We start from the raw sequence: 19,763 nt of genomic DNA, 5'->3' as shown, positions 1-19,763 counted from the left end.
TGGTATGAATCCATGGATCAAAGAAATTTAAGAGGAGAAGGCAGTTGATGCCTCCCAATATGTAGTACAGAGAGACATCATGTATGAGATAAGTTTCTGCACTGTATAAAGTTGTTAGGGAGAGAGCTCAGCTGTCAACGCGTGAAGAAGGACTTGTATGACAAAGAAGGTAGGATGACTATCCAGTTGAAATATAAATGAACCTTAAAGTGTTAGGAAATAGATAAGTGGGGTGGGATTGAGAATCTGAGAACTGTAATTAAAATGCTCTGAAAGCAATTTTTGTGTGCTTAGAAATTCCTTTTCTGTGCCTTTTTCAGTTGCTTTCTTTGGTGCTTTGTCTCAAAGAAGGGATTGAGTAGCATTTCAGAGTGCTCCTATTTTATGTTGGGCTCTGCAGAGAATGTCAGGAGATTTTGAGGTGCATAGTGGCACCCACATTCCCCACAAAGGGCATCTTTTGAGCCAGAGTTAGAAACAATGACTAACATTCATCTGGAATTACTTGTTTCAGTCATATGTGGGACTGAGCAGCTGTGTCCTTGACAGGCTGTTGTCTCAATAGCCAGGAATGGGCCTAGAGTGTAATATTGACAACCTCAGAATGTGCTTTTTTTAACCAAAATTACTAAACTAAGGTAATCTTAACTGTCAGACTGGGTTGTGTATGCCTTACAGTGTATATTGTTTCCTATTCTGTTACTGCTTTACAGTACTGCTATTACTGTTTCCCAGATGGTTACTGTATTCTGGTATAATCAAAGCAGTTCGACTGCTTTTGTGGACAAAGCCTCAGAGCTGGTACCTCTGGAGGGAGATATTGGGAACTGAACTGACTGTAAACCTGTGCATTTGGAAGCATCTTTCTGTATCAGCATCACTGACCACTGTTGTATTAACATTTACAGTGACCTGCTCTGGTATACGTAGGTCATTACTTTGGCAATTACTTTTTAAAAGTTCTGGTGACAAACAGCAGGCAATGTAATTTTGAATGATGTCCTGACAGTTTAAAATGAACAGTGTCCCTCACAGACACTTCAGTAGATCATAATCCAGTCTACTAGTTTGTTGATCCCATTACTTCTTGGAGACCTACAACTACATACAAAAGATAAACTGAGAGAGTTACAAAAAAAGATGGTATTTTTCCAGCTTATTTTGCTATAGCTAATTATGTATGTTCAATTTAAAAGAAGTAGGAGAAAAAAGCATGGAATTTGAAAACTTGTATGTCTTCTATTTAAAAATCCACATAAACTCAATGTAACTCTGTTCACTCTTAAGACAGCTGACTTCCCTTAGCAAGATCGCCATATGGGGTGCACTTCTGAGGATGCACGTAATTAGGTCTGCTGCTGCGGCAGATGTTTATGGAAATAAATTCCCACAGCTGACTCTGTGTAAGTAGATTTTTTTTTTATCACTGAAGTTTTGAATAGCCACAGAAGCCTGCCTATATGAAGAAAGTTGTAGGGTCTGTACAATATTTATACAAGTGTAATTATTGTGCCTCAGCATCACCTCCTTCTATAGATCTTCAAACCAGCATAAAAGAAAATATAAAATACAAACAGTTCCAGGAAAAAAACTCCATTGTCTCTTAATGAGTATAGGATTCTGCAGGGTTCCTAGTGCAGGAGTGAGACTATAATATTTTTTCCTATCTGACAGTAATGTCATAAGAGGCATCTGAATATTATGTGATGGGAAGGGAAATAAATGTATACAGATAAAATAAAAATATGCCTAAGCAGGCAGCCTCTGCGGAAGAAGAGACATAGGCTGTAAAGTCTTTGGAAAGCCCTTCTCAGATGCCACCAAATCATTGAAATTAGTGAGTATTCTTCTGGTAATATCAGACCTGCAAAGACAGGCATGTTCATAACTTTATATGAGGATGTATAATTTTTAACCCTTGACTGTTTGAAAAATAAAGGCCCAGTTTGCCTAACAAGCTTAAGCGGGTCATGATTTATTTTGGAAAAGACTAAAACACTTGATTTTTTTTTTCCTGTATTAAAAACTGAATTATTTCAGGTAATTTTTTATTGCATTCTCTATTCGAGCCTTTATTTGATGAAATATTCAGGGATAAATTCTAATACAAATGTTTAGAGAATTTATTTTTTATTTGCAAAACAAATGTTACTAAACAAATTTGAAAGAGAACCATCCAAACAGAAGTGAATTACCAATAACAGAAAGACTTTCCAAAGGGTTGCTTCTTAGCATGTGTAATCAGTCTGCCTAAACTAAACAGATGTTATTTAGAGAGATGTCTGAGCTTAAAGGTAACGACAACAGAAATTTGTATACCTCAATTATCCAGACGAAATGTAGATTTGATTTTATTTATGGTAATCTCCTTAAAGAGTGAAGCAGCATTCCACATTGCTTCTTTCTCATGTGATTTATTAAGTGGCAGCATCCATTTTATGACTGGTGTGGCTATTGCAAATCAAAATGAGGCTGGAGCCCTAAAATATTGACTGTTATTTAAGAGCCTACTGAAAGGACTTGTGCAGCGGAGCCCAGCCTGCCTGGGAAGTGGTGGGTGAGTGGGCAATTGGTGCTCTGCCTGGGCAATGGCAGGGTCCGCTGCTGCCCTCCTGAGGGGTACGTGAAGGTTGGTACTGGCTGGGCCAACTGCAGGAAAGCTCAGGCTCTGAATGTGCAAACAAATCCACATACCGTACCTCTTTGATACGCCCTAACTTCTGAGATGGGATCCTTCTCTTCCCATTTTCTTTCTTTGTCTTTCCAAGGATTGATTTAGCCAGTTTGATACTGTGTGCAATAACCAAAATTCTTACTCTACAGGTGCAGAGACACTTTGTGAAAGGAATGAAGTGGCTTGCAGTCAGCAACACCCTCCACAGATACAACCATTTCCTGCATAAAAAGGAGAACAGAGCAGAGAGGAGAGGCAGGCTGGATGATGTGACTCCTCATTTTAGGAGCTGCACATCTCGATGCTTAGGTGACTGAATCATTCCACTATTTCTCTGTTAGGTGGCAGAAGTGTGTTTCTGTCAGGGGTTTGCATCACAAAACAAATACTGTGGCTTGCTTATCATGTCTGGGGAGAGCTTTCCAGGCAGGCTAGTGTGAGAGGTGGGATTAAAACCCTAATTTGCTTTTTGTCTGTGTTTCATTTTTTGTATGATCTTTCTCTTAGAAAAGTCAGTGGGAGAATTCTCCATTTAAACTGTGTTTTCATTGGCATGGCTTGCATTAATTTTTATCATGTTGATTTATCCCTCTTTTTGCCCAGAGGTTGCTGGCTAGTGGATGTCCTCAGCTGCAGGAAGCAGATGACATGGGAGTTTAAAGTGGCCTCTGACAATCCAGCATTTTCACGGTTAGTGTAGACAGCCCCAGAAAGCTGCAGGGAAGGGCAAGAGGGCAATCAAGATCAGGCTTCCAGCCTTACTGACCAGTTTACATTTTCAAGTCACTTCACAGGAGAAAGGACCAAAGTGTAGTTTAAACTGCAAAGCTGATACTGTTGTGATTCCCCTACATTTAGGGTTTTATGGCCACACTTCAAGGGGGTCTGAAGGCTGCCTGTGTATTAAGAATACTGGCACAAAGGTTGGGAATCACTCAAAGCTTTAGGCATGTCCTGCATTACACAGAAGCAAAGAGCCACTCCTGGGACTAAAATAAACCAAACTCAGCTAAACATGGGACTATTTATGGGAAGTTGTCTGTGTTCTCTTGTGACTTGTGGTTGTTGACTTGTGTTCACCAAGGCTCTTAGCCCTATTTGCAATTAAATATAGCTTTCCCAGGTTTTCAGATCTGCTGCTTTCCCAGGGGGATGTTCGTTCCTGGCACGTAGCCCTCCTCCTCCTGTATCGTACTGAAAAACATCTCACTCTCTGAGTGTGGATGCCTTTTGGTAGATGATTAGCAGCTTCTACCAAACTCCCTACTCTCTGCTGTCAGATCAAGGGCATTATGGTACAATTGATCCTACCTTTTCTAATGCTCTGTGTCTCCTTGTTTCTTCCTCCTAGCCCCTGCCATGGTCCTGAAAGATCTTACCAAGGACAGAGCGATGGAGGAGGTTTGCCTGCCTTACAGTCTGAGGCAGTTGGTGTTAGGGATCGCACAAGTAAGTGTGTGCAGAAAGTGCATTGTTGTGGCATGTGACGCCTACATCTATGCAGTTTTCATATGCCTAATTGTCAAGGACAGTGCCTAAGAGCATGTGCCAAAGCTGTCAAAATCAAGTACTGTTTTTGTATATGCTCTGCAACTTATCTAAATACTGTGCTCCTAGGAAAAATTTCTCAAGAGTCTAGACTAAATAAATGGCACCTTGAATACAGATACACAGTATTTTGTTTAACCTCATAATTAGTAAATGATGTTGGTACTAGAAGAAAAACACCTTTCTGCATGCTGTTCTTTATAGGAGTTTAGTTTGCCACCATTGAAACAACTTGATTCCATATGATTCAGGTCTCACATCAAGCCTCACACTTGCATAATTTTTTGAATCATTCAGAACTGCAATACACTTATACATTTGTTATTGCAAGTTTGCCATGGCTAATGACATTTAACTGTTGTCTCCTGAGGTGTGTTGTTGTCACTGAAGCCAGAGAGATCAAAGGTCCTGTATTTCAAGGAATTTGGCACTTTTAGATAAAACGTTCTGCATTCCGTGAATGTCCAATCTCTAAAGATAAGGAGGGAGCAATACGGTAAAACCCTGATATCTCTGTAGAAAGGATAGTCAGAATTTAATTTGCCTAACTACCTTGCATGGTAGTTGTTTGCATTCTTTAGTGTACCTTTACTTTTTTTCCCTCTTCTTATAAAGCCTTTTGTGCTTATTTTTTGTACTGATTACGTTAACATTTGATGCCTGCTGCTGTGAAGGTTTTGTCATTATAACAATTGCTTCTGGAGCGTTTCAGTTCTTCTGGCAGATTCCTATCAATGATTATAGGTTTCAGGGCTTTAAACTGACGTTATTTTAACATATGCTAATGGTATTTGCTGGTTTCCTTTGGGAATCCCACCCACTGTGTTAGCTGCAAACAGCTATATGAAGAATGCTGTTCTCGTGGTTTAAGCACTTGTAATACCATCCCACCCAGCCTAATCTCTGTTTGAGAATGACTTCTAATCCATAAACTAAATAAGCAATAGACCTATATGTTACTGTACCTCTGATTTAAAGGTATTTCTTCCAAGCAAGTTAGTATTTAACTTTCTTTATTCTAGTCTAACAATTTATATATACAATACAACTCATATACAGGTGTTCAGTCTGTTGTTGTACAAAAGAAATCTACCACTTTAATTTGCTGAGGAAGCATAGTACAGAATTCTGTTAGTGGAATCAAATAAAATATTGAAGTATTAAAGTATACATAAGTAAAATAGGAAATTGGCTTACATAAGGCGAAACATCAGCGACAATTTCACTGAAGTGAAATGTTCTTAGTGCTAGAGTTCTTTGCATCTACATTGTGATTTAGAACTAGAAACCATCCCAGCAATTCATCCTAGCATGATAGCAGGCCTGTTTTTAAGAAGCATTAGTTTCATCATGCATGTATGCGGAAGGCCAAATTCCAGAAGTGTCTTAAGTTATCCCATCATGATAATGTAAGATTTTTTGTTTGAGAATCTTTGGATGATTTATTCCGTAATGCTTTTCCCCCTCATTTTCATACTGCTGCTGCTAGCGTTTTGTACCAGATGCTGTTCTGTCATGAGAGCATCTGCTTCTTGAGTTCTTGTGCTTGAAAACTTGTCCACCTTTTCTGATGTGTAAGTTGGTCCAATAAAATCTACCCATCTCTTCAAATCTTGTTCCTTTTCCATCACTAGGCCATCCCAACTACAACATTACTGTTACAAATACCTTTTCTTGCTCCGCAACCCAAGTAATCTGTTATTATTTTTGCTTAAAGATGGTACTGTCCTTATGCTTGCCAAATATGGCTAATTGAGGTGTGTGACATGGATTCAGCGCTATTTTATTCATTTGATATCTCCACGTGTTGGGGGGTCTGATTGTATTTATATTCCTATCTCAAAAATGTGTGAAAGTGGAGCATGGTAATGTTACAGAGAGTAGCTGGCCCCATTACCTACAGATATATAAACAGAGAGAGAGAAAAGACTTGCTCCAGGTCAAAGAAATAATAGGTTTCTGCCTCCTCTGTAGAATTAGAGAGGAACTATTCCATGATATGTAGCAAAAATATGAACTTGCTATCAGCTGATAATACTGCCCTTTATCTCCCCTTGCCTACAGCAGCAACCAGATGGATGGAGGCAGTGTGCCTTCCCGTGTTTGCCAGGAAACTTTGCTCTGTCTTGGGCAATCCAGGTGTTTGACAACTCCAGGTTGGTATCTGAAGCTTCAGGTGGGATTCTGCTGCCTAAACTTAATCATCTGGTGCCATCCGAGATGCCCTGGGGTAGCCTGCCTATCAAATGCCTGCCAGATGTGCTGCCAGAAGGGCTTGGGTGCCTATAGCTCCAGTGTCTCATCATTCCCATGTTCAGCTCTTCTTTGGTGGCTGAAATAGGACTAGATACACATGTTTAGGTAACCAAAACTTTTTCCTTTGTCTGAAAACAATGTAAAAAAAAAGAAAAGTCTGAGGTCACCTCTGCTGGTTTTGTTGCCTGGATCCATTCAACCATCTGCTTTGGGCTCTGTTTTGGCTCTCATCATATTTCCATGGTGCAATTTTACATTATGGTTGACAAGGCTTGATGCTGGCTAAAAGGGGCACTCCTTTTTTGTTCTTTGCCCTTGGCCTTGCTCTCCCCTTGCTTCTCGTTGTGCCTATTTAGGGAGCTAAAACAGTTTACTATAGAGTGAGCTGAACAACAGTATTAGAACAACAGACTTGGTGGTAGCATGCAAGTGAGAACGGACAGTGTCCATTTAACTGGCAGCTACCCTTTTGCTCAGCCACATCACAGAACTGCCTGTTTAGGTGACCTACCTGGCCTTGTAAGTTATCTACTTTTTGGCTCTACAAATCCTAAATAATTGAGCTCTTCAGATGTGGATCACAAAGGCCAAAAAGGCAAATGTCACCTGAAGATGAAGCATGTGCCGTTAAAGGGAATTGTGGTTGTGGAGTTAATTTTCAGGGAAGACTAAGTTAATCAGAAATCAGACTGTTTTGAGGATGCACTACAGCATGTATTCTTTCATAAAATGCTTAAACTAGAGCCCTGGCCATCTGCAGAACTCCCGAGACTAAACCAAAGGGCTTTCCTATAAATAAAGAAGGGACAGGCTCTGGGGGCAATCTGAATGTCTGTGAAAAGCCTCATTGTGCCAATTCATGAGGCTGGAAACTTCTTAGGTAGCAGAATTGTGGATGTTAATAGGAACTCCCCCAGCTGCTTAGAAATAGAGGAAATAGAAACACAGTTTGGCTTCTGATGAAGGAGAGTGGCTTGTTCTCGTGGTGATTCTGAGACTCCATATTCTCCAGCTTAGGGATATTGGGAAAGCTACAAGAGCATGTGGGAAATACGAAGCCTTACATGTTTGGGGCTGTTTCTCCCTAACCACTTTCTGCCTCTCCTGGTGCAGAAAAGTGGATGGTTTCCAGCGGAAATATCTAGTGGAAAATTCCCCCCAGGGAAGAAAAAGTAGAGGCTGGTAAAGGCTCTAATGATGGGCTGGAGTTGAACCTAGTAAGAACTTGGTGGACCAGAGCACAGGGTGGTGCCATCCCGCTGTTGTTGATGAGAGATGAAGAGATGCTTCTGTTGCCGTCAGGCAGGCAGGTGCTGAATCAGGGATCTTCACTGCTTCTCTGGTAGCTCCCTTTACATTGCACCAAGTGCAGCTGAGAAGCAAGTCAGAACTCACCACTGAAACCAAGCTGAGCGTGGTTAGTATTTGAAGGACAGGCCCCGTAAAGAGAATGTAGAGAGTATCTGAATCACTTCAACAACCACTGAAATACTCTACAAATAAAGATTTGTTGTTTAATTATAAAATGCATGCTGGAATGATATAAGTCTGAATGTACATGGGGAGAGCACCCAAAAAGTATTACTATGTTAGAGTAATCATTAGTGACAGCTTTGGCTGTGAAAGTGTATCCTAGAGGTGAAAAGCAGTCATTGGATTAACAGGGCTTCTGCACCGGCTCTGGGACTTGTAGGCCTACTCAATCATTGTTGAAAAGGTTTTGTTTTCCTTCATTTTTCATATTCTATTTTGGCAAAGTTTCTTTCCCGTTGCTAGTGTTACCATGCTTCTGTTTATTGGTCGCTATTCCTAAAAACAAATCCAGGCTTAAATAGATGTTTGTGGGAAAAGATGTGAAGTAGGGAAGCAGAGGAAGGCCCTTTGGAAGATTTGTCGCATTCGATAATGTTACAAATAAGGTCAAAGGCTATTTTAAAAAGAACTATTCAAGTGATTTATTTATGGCAGAAACGGAGGACGCCAAAGAAACTGTTTTACCTGCTTCATTCTAAGGCTCAGGTTATTCTTCCTGTTGTATTTACTTTTCTGCTGCATACTTTATCTTCTGCTGGTGTCAGTGAAGTTTTTTATAACACACTGTTTATTTCACTCTATTGCTCTGAGATCTCTGTGCAGCTTTGCACTTTGAGTATTTATAAATAAATCATTAGTTTTCTCAAATGAATCATCTGTTGTTTGAGATGAGCAGAATATTTTAATAGCATATAAATTAAGGAAGATTTCTAAATGTTTGTTTTGTATTTTTGACCTGCTCTAGTAACAATTTATGTCCAGCACAGTATGAAGAAAGCCTCACTGACCTGTAGTCATAACAGAGATGCATGCATCCTCATTACTGTTGTTCATGACTCCTGATGTAACTGTAGCACAGAGGAGTGATGTTGTTTGGCAACTGAGGTGCTAGGCACTGCTTAAATACAGAACTGAAGTGCCACAAAGCTTTTACCTGACCAGAAGTAACAAATAGAGATAGACAGATAGTGGAGCACAAGGAAACAGTGAGATGCTAGGATGTGAAGAGCCATTTATGTACCCAGAGCTTGCCTGTTTTTCTAACTATATCAATGCATCTTCTGAAAGCTATTCCTGCTCCCTAAAAGCCTTGCCTCAAACACATCCAAAGGCAATCTCACTTGCAACACATCTACCTCAGTATTTGTCAGCATGGTGGGCTGTGGACATCTTGTAACATATATCTCAGAACTTACTGTGATAACTCCTATTTAGGATATTTTAGTAGTTCTCCGTGTTATGTTAAGAACACGTAATTGAGGCTTCGCTGATTGTATTTGGGAAAAAAAAAAACTTCAAAGAGATTCACAAGGCTCAAGCACTGGACTGGGGACACATCCAGGGTTTTGCCTTAAGCGCTTTTTAGGAGTGGGGTGTACAGGGACAGTCATACGCATTCTTTTACACTCAAAATAGCAAAGTTCTTTCTGTGGAAAAGCAAACTCCCAGTTCCAGAGTAAAGAAATACTACTAAATAGTACTATGCGGACTTTAATACAGTGCATGTGACAGTGAGGACAAGCTTCAAGATACAAAAGAAAGAATTTAAAGACTGTTTAAGAAAAAATGATAAATGTGATAAATTAATCGTGAATAAAATCATCCTGCTAATAAGGAACAGGGTGCAGAGGTCTTCCATCTCCATTTTGTGCTTTCTCTCGATCCCTCTCTCACTGTTGCAGAAACAACTTAGTCCTGCTTAAACCTCTCATTCTTAGGGCAGCAGAATTCAATAATTCACTTTTTCTCTTTCCTGTATCTGCTCTTGCCATATCAATGTCTTTTCTTCCATCCACGTCCTTCCTCTCCTGTGCAGTGCCACAGTGTTGGCTGAGGGTAGGCTGAAAGGCAGGATCAGCTGCACAGGAAAGGCAGAAACAAACACAGGTATTGGAAATAGGGATGTGTGGGACCATAGGGTCACTAGCTTAGATTAGATGTCTATGTGGTCATTGAATCCCACCTGGAGAGTCCAAGGAATGTGTGTCAGTGAATTTAATATTTATATCAATAATATGAATTTATAGGAATTAATGAAAAACATGAACATAATGCAAATGCATTAAACAAACGTTGTGATGAAAATGGAGGGGTTTATCCTGTAGGCATCTTTGCTGAGAACTCTGCTGTTGTATTTAGCAGCAAAATTTTGCCATGAACATTTGCTTCTGTAGCATGCTATATAGTCTCTTAAAACCTTTTTCTACTGGCTCCCCTACTTCACCTCCCTTGTCAAGACCATTTCTGTTCTGATGCTGACAAAACATTGCCAGCTGGTGATTGCTACTTTAGGGCAAGGAAAGATAATTTTATATTTCAAAACAAATATTTCATAATATTTACTAAAATTAAGTTTTGTTCCCAGCTAGCTTTCCTAATCATACCATTCTGTTTTACTCTTAAGTGTCTTTTTTTATGTGTTCCCTGCATCATATGTCAGATTAGGTTTAAACTCTTAATTTGCCAGGCTTTGATATATGTGCATTTTAAGTATATATTTGTCCTTTCACCAGTAGTTACAACATTTGTTAGATTACATTAGCAAAACAGTTTTAAAACATACCTTCTATCCCAGCCCAGACATGAACTCTTTGGGTGAGGGACTTTGTTGCTCAGTGTTTACACACTATCTAGCTCAGTGGCACCTGATCTGGACTAAGGCCTTTGGTACTACTCTGCTGTAAATACACAATGATTGTTTACTTTGTAAATGTTTTTAAGATCTGTCTGTAAGTGCCTGAAGCATAAGTGCTCGAATATTATGTTACGATTACATTATAATGATATTCTGAGAAGATTCTTGCTCATATGCTTGGAAAATTCTTTTAATATGTTAGTAAGGCCTTATTTTCTGAAATGCAAATACTAGTGTGAGTTCTTTCCCAGCAAGAACAAATTCTAACATTGTTCCCTTTTCAAACACTTGGCCTCTGTTTGTTACCTCCAGTTAGATACATCAGTGATGTATTAAGGTTCTTTGTTCTCTCCTTTTCTTCTGATAGTACCTCCAAAAAGGCATTTTCAGAGTAGGAACGTTGTTTCAATCATCTTTTTATTCAGTTTTGTGGTCTCTTTCTTCATTTCCATGATTAAGCACTTGGCAGAGCTGGACTTCTTTTCTGGGTTGGAAGATAGCTTTGGTTTGGAACGTCCCAAAGTAAATGATGTCCAAAAGTTTCCTCTTTGTCTTCTGTGATTTCAAAGCAATTTTCATGGTTCAGTTCAGGATTGCCTAATAGAAAAAAATGGAACAATAATTATTGCCTGCAGAAATTCTAGCACCGCAGTTAAATAACTAGTTGCAAAATAATTTAAGTAACCAGCAAATATCTCTTAGAAAATTTCTTATTCCCTTAAGAAATATATACTTTGAGCCAAATACTTTTCCTTGAACTGGGCATGTAATTCCCATTGCAGTCAGACGGCAGTAGCAGGTCCAGCATGCCAAGTGAAGGAAGAGCAAGCACACCCTTCACGAGCCTGCTTCTCTGAAGTGTGAAGCTCACACCCATTAATATTGCCTGGAGTGCTGAGTGTTGTGGATTCCCATTGCTTCTGAAAATCTAACACTGTACGCTCATTTCAAACGTTCCCAACAGCATGAATTAGACTACTCATCCACTGCAAAACCCACAGTGCTTACTAGGTTCAAACCTCAGTCTTGGCCCCAGCTGCACAAAGCAGACAGCTGCCTGAAAGGAGCAGCCAAGATTTCCCACTCACACAGGGAAATTTCCATTTTGTAAGAAACACAGCTAGGCAGGCACCAGCATGGGGAGCGAGGGGGCAGGGTAAAGCATCTCCTCTGGGTCTTTCTGTGGGCAGTGTAATTGGTGCCTGTTTTAAGATAAATTTGGGAGGGGGAGGAGAGACTTCAGTCAAGATGATTTGAACCACTAATTGAAATAGCTTTAATTATATCTTAAGATAATTGACTTCATTCAGGCTGAATTTTCATAAAACAAATGTGAAAATGTGAAGCAGTGCAAAGTCAGATTAAATATGCAGTGCAGAGATCTACAAATGCACTTTGTTAAATGCCACTGCTTGTAGAACATCTTGTTTCATTTTGCAGATATATCAACAGAAAACCAAGACACTGCAAAATAAACTTCTACTTAAATTCCTTGTGGGTATATAACTTTACTTATGTAATTTATTCCACTGACTAAAAAGTGCCATTCATTTGCTCAAAATTAAAAATTTATACAAGCATTTGTAGTGTTCAGGTCTTGTGTTATCAGGATGACTTTATTTATTTTAGTTAAAAGCCCAAATCCTTGTCATTTCAAAATACAATATTCAGTGATAGTAATTAAAAGTTACTCAGGCTTTCAGTGCATTAACAAAATTATGCATGTTTTGAAAATAGGAGGCTAATGGTAGTCTTCTAAACCCATACTGAGACACTTAAGAGCGGGGATTTCTAAAGTGACCGAGGGCATGCTTGCAGCAGCAGTTATGGAAAAAACAAATCAAACCTCATCCTTACTATGTCCTTACATATCCTGCCCATCCATGGTCTAGAAGCAGAATACGTGAATATTTGATCAGGACTGTGCAAGCACTACTTACATAGCTTCTCAAGTGCAGCTGTCTTTCATTTAGACAGATTAGTGCAAAAGAATTTCTAGCCTGGCTCTTGTCTCACACATGGTAACTACCCAGTTTCACCTTATTTAGATGTATAAAACTCACAGACTGCAAACTGTAAACCCTCGTGTAAGAGCTTCAGCTGATGGAGAATGGTCAGTAGGTGGGAAAGTGGGACCCATCATCCATGGCATGGGCTTTTTGCCTATGTGCTTGCTGTTCCATGATGAACAGCTCCCAGTAAAGAAGTTCATGAATGGTATTTCTCAGGAGAGACTGATGTTACTAACACTTGTGCAACTCCTGTATGTAAAATCTTAAACTCTACTTCTAATTAGGGAGTTGCATACAGGGCCAAGAACAAAACATCCACTTTGATCGTTTAACAGGAAACAGCAACAAGTAGTGACATGTACCTAACTGTATGATCTAAAATGAGGCAAATAAATGTAAAAAAAAAAAAAAAAAAAAAAAGTGAAAATACAGTTTTATTTTAATTTCCTTTTTTAAGTTGTTTTGTATTCATTCCATGTTGGTAGGGTTCACAGAGTAGGAAAAAGTTACTTTTAAAGTCAGATAAGAATAAACTTCTTCCACTGCTCACCCCTAAAATAAAAAGACTTACAAAGAAACACTCTGTGTTTTCCAAACTTTTCCACTGATAACTATTTTCTGCAAAGAGTGGTGAGCGCTTTCATTTTAAAAATGTTTCCAAATTGCCTTTGTTCCCCTATCATATTATTTCACTGAATTATTAATGCCCCCATGATGGAAGATGTTATTTTTTTCTACTGCGAAGAGTGAACTAAGTTACTAAAAAATTGTTACTCAAGTTTATGTATTATGTTAACACAGAAACCCATTTCTCTGTTCTAACCACTAACTGATAAACTTGTTTAAAAAGTGTACTTACTTTAGAATTGTCCAAGCATTATGTATTTATGTGTCTAGTCACTAAACAAATCTACACTGATAATATAGCATAGGTTATGCAAATGAGAGCAGAACAGCACTGAAAAAATAGAGGCAAGTGAATGAAATAAATAAATAATCAGCAAACCAAATCAGGTTCTACTAAGAGTGACTTTGACTAAGAACTTACACCTGCCCTTGCAGATTATTGCATCAGTGTTGACCAAAGGTTCCTGACTTGGAAAGGCGTTTTTTGTCACTGATGGTTTTCTTTCTTCTAATTGCCTGCTGCAGTTAAGAGAAAGAGTTATGCTGGGAGGGTAAATTGCTTACTATAATTGTTCATTAATGCACTCTTATTTAACGTACTTTTAGGGGTTATAATCTTCAAAATGATGATAAATTATGGTAGCTCCAATTAACGTCACTGTCATTAAGGGGATGTCAGCATTTCTGTTAATACAGTGCAGTTTTCTGGGGTTTTATTATGAAGCTCTAAAAAATAGCTGAAACTTAAGCTACAAGGTTCCAGCATATTTTATAGACACAATATTTCCTTGAACCTAATCTAATCAATAGATGTATCGAATCTAATGAGATAAAAATAGAGTGGAGAGAATCTATTCAAGCTACAAATCCCATCTCATAGAAATGAAAACACACTATTGTTAAAATACTGCTTTCTGTTCAGATTAAAAAGGAAAGAGAATGAGCAGAAAATGGTGATGTAGAGACAATCAAATGGAATTGAAGTGCTACAGGTGACAGCTGTTTTCCTTGGGGTACTTCCTATTTCTAGGCCTTGTCTGTTTATTATGGTTCCCTATTGCTCTCTCACTCAGTCTCTCTCTCTTGTTTTTCTGTATCTGATGCTTCTTGACATAAGGTTAACTTTGTGTGGCAAAAAAGTCTTAGATTTCTTAAGATATTTTACCAGTGCCCACCACAATGGGACTCTGATTCTTGATTGGGGGCTTTGGTAAGTGAAAGATGGGTAGTTAATACTCATCTTTAAGAGTGGTGACTTTGGGTCATTACCTGGTTTTATGTTACTGTGCAGCAAGGGTCTGTGGAAATGATGGCGGTTTTGTGGAAAGTGAAAGCCATTTGGGCAGAAGCCTTTCACCTGTCCTGAAGCTATGGTCTGAGGTGGCTTTCTTCTTGCTGACTCCCTGGAACTTCCAGTGGGGCCAAACTAAGATTTCTCCTGGGGTCTGTCTCAGCATTCAGGTCCCTGTCACAGGAGGCAGCTACGGAAAGCTAGATTGGGCGCTGTTGGTGCTGTCTGGTGGAGAGGACATCTACTAGGCAAAGAGAGAAGTGGACATGCCTTTCTTACTCCAGCCTTTTTGCTGGGCAGAAAAGCCTCTTAGTACTTGGGAGGAGAGGCGGTGTGGGAAGTGCTTGCTCTTGTGAGGTGCAGGAGAGGGGTAGGTGCAGAGTGCACCCCCTCATACATGTCCTAGGTTGCCCAGCCTCGGCCACCTGGTCTGGCTGTGGTCCAGCCACGGTGAATGTGCTGGCAGAAAGAAGTGGAGGTTTGCTGGGCTGAGACGAAGTGAAGGGAATGGTTTAGAATAATGTGCATTATTGAAACACTAAATATTTTCTTTGCAGAAACACTGAATAATTTCTGTGTATCAAACTCTATCACAAAAGATGTTTTGCAGGTTCCTGCCTCAGACCTTCTCTTTGCTGATAATAAAGGTGAGGCACTAACAGGAACAGTGGAAAAAGTAATGGAACAAAAATACATTAAATATTAACAAGATGGGTGATATATGGAGGAGTTCTGAAGGAGCTTACACACAAAGGTGGCTGAGCTTTCAATAAAAATATACACTAACATTAAAATCAGATACCAAACTAAGGAGTCGAAGGTAGAAAATGCTGTGGCCACCTTTAAAAATTGTGCTAGGGCTGATCCTGAATATTTTAGTTCCAGATAATTAGCTGTCAATAAAGAGAACTCTAAAGCACTTAGACTACAGCAAATAAAAGGAAAAGGAATGGCTAGATATGTCTATGCAGTATACTAAATTCTAGAAGTAGTAGATAAAATTGACTCAAACTTTTAGAAAAACTTGAGCAATTTCCTCACAAGAAGAATATACAGAAAGATAATTTCTATCAAATGTCTTTTCATATATTTTTTCTCCTCAGATAAGAGATTATGAAAATAGTAACGGATTTACAGGTTTTTGCAATACATCAGCATAGAAGCACCAAATAACCGTGTCAGTTGAATTCAGATGCAAGTTCTGCAGGAAAAAAAGAGTCTGCTGAGGAAGTCTGTCAGATATGTTAAGTGAGAGTGACAACACGATGTGATCTGCAGAAAGAGACAATAAAGACATTCTACTTACAAAGCAATCCATCCCATGTCTTTTTAGAATGGTTGTCTGAAATCATGACAAAAACATTGATGAATGGGCATGTGCATTATTATAGCAGTCAATAAAAAGGTAATGAGATACATGAAACTCTTGGTTATATTGTAATCCTATCAATTATGAGTATGTTGTAAAAATAGAAATACTAAGAACAAAGACAAGACAAGGAGACAAGATGAGCTCAGAGTCACGTAACTGCATTGTTTTCATGCATTAAGGAATGAAGTATTTATTTACTTTGGGCAAAGTTCAAGGGCTCTGCATCTTCTCAGCCAATTCCTTTGTATTTTCTTTTTCTGTATTCTCCTTATCTTTCCTTCCTAATCTTTGTGTAAGGGTTTCATAGACTTTTTCTTTATTTTCCTAATTTCTTTTGTATTATACAGAAAGGTAAGCTATGCCACATGATCCCCATGATATTAATGCTCTGCAGCAACCCAGACATTTTGTAGATGAATGTTTTACAAATGTGCTCCTGTGGAGACTTTATGGTTGACTTAAAAATTGTGCTAGTCATTATTTTCTAATTCTTCTAATCACTGGAGTCCCAGATTCAGCAGATATACAGCATACATATGTATAGAATACTAAAGATTAGGGTTTTTTTTTCCTGCAGGACTTGCACCTAACGATCCAAATATAAAAATATAGATCTTAAATAACTAGGTATGAGAACTCAGATTTGATCAGCAGCTGAATGATCACTGGTCTGAAGAGAGAGGCATGTTTGAAACACACCAGGCAAAAGATTCTTCACGTTCCCTGAGTTAGTTAGTCTAGTTATTCAATCGAGTAACTGGTGGTTTCAGAATCAGATTATAAAAATCAGGACCTCAAGCTGACACACAGGGATTTGAAATGGGATATACCAGCTTTGTACTCTAGTTTGACTGCAGCTTTTAGTGATCAAAGTTATTGCTATCTGATAGCATCCTTCAGTAACCTCTGTGAAATGACTAATCCTGTCAGTGTAGTTTACAAAAGAAAGAACTTTCTTCCACTTAGTATTTGCTTGCATGAGTCAAGGCAATACGGAATTTTGGAATCACCAGGCCCTACACTGATGCTAAATAACTATTTTACAGCAGTAGTGAGAATGGTATTTTCATTCTGTGCTGACTGTTGAATGAACACTGGGTTACACTGGTCTCTGTGTTTGTCATCCTCAGTCTTCATATTCATGGAAGTTATGTTTTAAAAGCAGACATATTACATCTGGTTTTTGAAATTCCATTATTTAGGTATTTTTTGTGACTAGGCAGGATTTAGTATGCACTGCGGATTCATGGGATAAAGGTGGAAATGCCATCTATTCAATCCAGCAGCAAGGCAGAAGGCAACAAACTGTGCTCCTCTTAAACACAGAGGTTATGTCTGTAGTACGAGTTTATCAGTATAACATAAACAAATGGACATAAACATACACCATACTTACGCAGCAAAAAACAGTCTACTGCTTAGTATTACATTACAGTCAGACACTGATTTATATTGGTGGTTTTAGTGTTTGTCATCTGTGATTTGTAAATTCTCAAGAGATTCACAGCTTAAGTCATCACAACACTCAGGAGATGTACTTTATTATTATTATCTCTCTTACAGGTAAGAACCACTAATGAATTCATGTAGTGATTTGGATTAAGAAGATCAAGGATGAATTAACTAATTTGGACCAGATCACACAGGAAATCTATTGAATAATCGGGAATAGGTATCTTCATTTTCTGGGCTTATTCTAAGTGCAAAAATGTATAGGGCTATCTGTGAGGACCTCCTCCTATGATGCACAACAATGACGTTAAGACTCGGTCTCTGTTACACACACAGCAGCCAAACGATGAGGAAAAAAATTGCAAAATACAGGGAGAACTATGATAATAATAATTTACAGATAGCTTTTTTGTTTTTTGAGGTATCTCTTTTTTACTGTTTAGAGGAGGCATTAACATATGGATAAGTATCAGTTAGCTGAAGTGGACATAGTAGTAGTAATTATTATTTGTAATCCCTAGTAGACTTGTAAGGTAAGGAAAAAGACTTTCAAAGACAAATCTTCCTCAGTTCATTGCCACCGATTTCTGTTCATCTGAAGATACAGAATAAATATACTGCCAAGCCTTGCCTCTCTCCTTCTTTCTAGTTAATAAATTCTGTGCTTTCATTTCTGCAGACTGTTGGCCAGTGTAATTTTTATTATTAAGGCGGAAAGATACTTGATGTTGCGAGTGTATCTACCCTTGAAAACATTCAGGGCCAGATGGCTGAGCACTGACAGGTAACACTGAGGAGTTACTCACCTGGATTGTCCCTCTGATATCAGTGAAACTTCAGACTAATGCTTACCAAGGTAAATAAGGGCCACATGTTAAGCAACCTTGCAATATAAAAGGGTAAAGATTACTTGCCTTAGCAAATACGAAGATGTCCATGCCCAGATTGCAAATATGGTCATAAATTAATTAGTGCTATCTAAATACATTTACTAATGTTACTAATGTTTGTCTGTTCCTACATAAAAAATGTACCTCGTGTCCAGTGCAGCATATTTTTATTTATACATATTGTTCTTTTGCTGTGTGACTCAAAACCATCCAGGGTTTTCTGTCAAGCAACTCCATGAAATAAGGCTAGGACAACGGACCAAAAACCCATCAAATTTGCGGAGAACAATCTCCTGCTTATAGCACAGAAACTTCCTAAATGCTCCCCAAGTACTGCTTTAATCCCTTGCCACACAACTCCGACATCAATTGTAAATCACACCGAAAAGCCAGTGACTGAAAGGTGCCCTTCGGGGCTGCCCGCATGGCAGGTATCCCCGCTCCACGTCTCAGCCCGCTGTCCTGTGGCAGCCGGCGGCAGCAGCACCTCCGGACCTCCTGCCCATTTCTTCTCCAAAGTGGAGCCATCGATCTTCACGCCCGTCTTTTGGCCAGAGGGAACGTCCACCCCGAGCCGCCCCCCTCTAGCAGCCGCGAGGTGGGGGGAAGCAGAGAGCGGCAGCGCTCTGGGTGGGGGCGGGGAAGGGCGCAGATCCCGCCGGGGCCCCGCCGCCCCCCCCCGGACGCCCCTCAGGCCCGGCGGCGCCCTGCCGCGGCGGCCGCCGCGTCCCCCGCGGAGCGCCCCCGCCTCTCCCCTGACGGCAGCTCCCGCGGTGCCGGGCCGGGCCGGGCCGGGCCGGGCGCCCCGGGGCGGTGTCAGCCCGCGCTCCGCTCCGCCGCGCTCCGGCTCGGTCCGGCCGGCGCCCGCGTCCCGCGCCGCCCCGCCTCTCCCGCCCTCCGGAGAAAGGACTGCGCGGGCCGGGGCCGGCTCTCGCCGCAGCCCCGCGCGGCTAACAAAGGGGGCTCGCGGGGCAGGGCGGAGCCGCGCGGGCGGGGCAGGGCAGGGAGGAGGGACGGCAACGGCTCGCACAAGAAGTTGTGGGTCCGCCAGTGCTGGGGAGCCGCCGCCGCCTGGGGCCGGGGTGCCGCGCCCGGGAGAAGCGGGTCCGCCTTCGCCTGCCGGCCGCGGCTTTGCGAGGGGTGAGTGGCCGCGGCGGTGGGGCGCTGCCGCCGGGCGCCTTCCGGGGCAGAGCGGCTGCTCGACGCGGGCGCGGCGCAGCCAAGTTTGTTCCGCAGCTCCGCGCGGAGGGGGCTGGGGCCCCGCGGGCCGGGGACAGCGCGAAACGCGCGGCGCGGCGCACCTGCGGGCGGGGCGGCCCGGCCCGCGGGAAGCCGGGTGCGCAGAGGCGGCGGGGCGGGCGGGCTGCTCCTTCTGCCCGGAGCTCCAGGAGGAAGTTGGTGCTGGCGCTCCCAGTGCGCCCGCGGGTCAAAATCCCGGGTTGGGGTTGGGGGCGGGGGCGGGGGGGGGGGGGG

The 19,763-nt window shown here is 40.9% G+C and overlaps 1 protein-coding gene and 1 long non-coding RNA gene across 2 annotated transcripts in view; one reads left to right on the top strand and one right to left on the bottom strand.

Moving 5' to 3' along the window:
* Nucleotides 1-9,486: 9,486 nt before the first annotated feature.
* LOC112988958 (uncharacterized) lies at nucleotides 9,487-19,737 on the bottom strand. Its single transcript, XR_010388441.1, has 4 exons — nucleotides 19,592-19,737; nucleotides 13,707-13,804; nucleotides 10,953-11,243; nucleotides 9,487-9,869 (listed from the first exon to the last, which is right to left on the bottom strand). It is a non-coding gene; the product is annotated as an uncharacterized LOC112988958 (long non-coding RNA).
* Nucleotides 19,101-19,763, top strand: part of UTRN (utrophin) — a 391,474-nt gene continuing 390,811 nt past the window's right edge. The window contains exon 1 of the mRNA XM_026109804.2: nucleotides 19,101-19,430. The gene's annotated coding sequence lies outside the window, so the exon portion shown is untranslated. The remainder of the gene's footprint in view (nucleotides 19,431-19,763) is intronic.

The sequence above is a fragment of the Dromaius novaehollandiae genome, chromosome 3, assembly GCF_036370855.1.
Source record: "Dromaius novaehollandiae isolate bDroNov1 chromosome 3, bDroNov1.hap1, whole genome shotgun sequence".
NCBI lineage: Eukaryota > Metazoa > Chordata > Aves > Casuariiformes > Dromaiidae > Dromaius > Dromaius novaehollandiae.
The sequence above is the reverse complement of the archived record's forward strand: the minus strand, read 5'-3'. Positions and strand labels throughout refer to the sequence as shown.